Below are 2,397 nucleotides of genomic sequence, written 5' to 3' on the forward strand. Positions count from 1 at the left end.
AAGTGGTTGTGGTCTTTGAAGATTAAAGTCTAATTCTCGCTGGAAGCGTGTGTTATCCTCAAGAGTTTAGATATTTAGATGTATATGTGAATCCACAACAGGCATCTATCCAAAACACCGATTATTGTTTAAGAAAATAAAGAATGCAGATGCTGGAAATCTGAATCAGAAACGTTATGTGCTGGAGAAACTCAGCAGGAGTTAAGATCTGATGAAGCGTTACTGGGCACTTTTTCACTTATTCATGGGATGTGAGCATCACTAGCTAGGCCATCACTTTTGCCAATCCCGAATTGCTCAGAGAGCAGTTAAGAGTCAACCACATTCCATACAGATACCACCCTCTGTGTGAAAAGGTACATTTTAAATCTTTCCCCTCTCACTTTAAACCCATGCCCTCTGGTTTTGGACACCCCTATCCTGAGAAAAATACCTTGGTTATTCACCCTATCCATGCCCCTCATGACTTTATAAACCTCTATAAGGTTACCCCTCAGCCTCTGACACTCCTGAGAAAATGGCTCCAGACTATTCAGTCTCTCCCTTTGGCTCAAACCCTCCAACCCTGGCAACATGCTTGTAAATCTTTGCTGAAGACTTTCAAGTTTCACAACATCTTTCCTATAGCAGGGAGACTGGAACTGAACACAGTATTCCAAAAGTGGCTTAACCAATGTCCGGTACAGCCATAACATGACCTCCCAACTCCTATATTCAATGCACTGACCGATAAAGGCAAGTGTACCAAACACCCTCGTCACTACCCTCTCTACCCACAACTCCACTTTCAAGGGACTGTAAACCTGCACCCCAAGGTCTCTCTGTTCAGCAACACTCCCCAGGGCCTTACCATTAAGTGTATAAGCCCTGCCCTGATTTGCCCTTTGCCCCTTGCCCCTTGCCCCTTGCCTGATGACCTTCGGACTAAACTCAACACCAGTCATCTCTGTCTAACAAGAGAGCAGGCCTATGGCAACTGTACCTTTACCTATTATTCTCTTGTATTGCTGTCACAATTTCTTTAGTCCCATCCATCCTCCATTCAAACAGCCCCTTCTTATGTCCCGTCACCTTTTTAATTCTCTCCCTGTCATGCTTTGGCCATCTCCTTCTTCTATTGCTGCTTTGCAAGCATTTCCTTGACCTCTGTAATGTAGCCTAGATCATTAATTATATTGAATAGGCTTCATAAATGCAAACTGCTATTGTTAGCTGTTACACTCTAATCATGCTTTAACCTCATTCTAGCCTGGGTACCAGTAAAGAGTTTTACTGTAAATCTAAACCTGCCTACAGTTGCTATGACTGTCTTCGCAATCTGGCATTTTCCCGGTATGTAATTGAATCTACCAGAAACATGACTCAAAAGAAAAGGAAGGTTTCCATAGTCCCACAAGCTGAGGGCACACCAAACATTTAAAGGCCAATGAAATTGCTGTCCTTTTGAGACATTAAACAAAGATGCCATCTCGCATCTCAGGTGAATGTAATATTGAAGAGGAACAGGGGTGTTCTGTCAGGGGCCCTGTCCAATGTTTATCATGCAATTAATGTCACAAAAACACATGAAATAAAAGAAAGAGCTGTGGATGCTTGAGATCGCAAACAGGAACAGAAAGTGCTGGAGAAACTCAGCAGGTCTGGCAGCATCTATGGAGAGAAAAATAGAGTTAATATTTCAAGCTCAGTGGCAAGTTGGCATGAAGGGTCACTGGATCGAAACAATAACACTTTACCTGGTCATTATCATATTGCTGTTTTGGGAAGTATTCAAGATGGTGGCTGGATTTCCAACAGCAGGATAGTGCCTATGCCTCAAGAAATGTACTTCATGGCTATGAAGTGCATCTTGAGATAATGAAAGGTGCTATATAAATGGAACTTACTCCTTATCTCCTTTTACTTAGTTTGCTGTGACTCAGATAAGATACAAAACCGTTAACAGCACAGACAGTCCACGTCAGTGTGAAAGATCCCATTATATGAGAAAGGACATGGAGTTCTCCCAACATCCACATAAACATTCAGCCCTCACTGAAAGACTAATGAATTATTGTATGTCAACACAAAACAGATACAATGACGCACTTTATCATAAACATAAAGCACTGACCAAGAATATTGTTCCCATTAGCTAAGAGTAGAAGAGGCAAGGAAGACAATTTTTAAGAGGATTTGGACATTTAAGTGAATGGGCTAGAACATGGCAACTGGAATGTGATGTGAATAAGTGTGAAGTTATTTACTTTGGTTGGAAAAAAAAAGCAATAAGACAAAGTTTCTGTTAAATGGGAAGGGGGTGAGAAGTGCAAATGTCTCAAGGGACCTGGGGATCCTTGTTTACCCATCACTAGCGGTCAGCATGGAGTTGCAGCAAACGATTGGGAAGGCAAATGG

Source organism: Rhincodon typus, chromosome 36 (assembly GCF_021869965.1).
Source record: "Rhincodon typus isolate 14 chromosome 36, sRhiTyp1.1, whole genome shotgun sequence".
NCBI lineage: Eukaryota > Metazoa > Chordata > Chondrichthyes > Orectolobiformes > Rhincodontidae > Rhincodon > Rhincodon typus.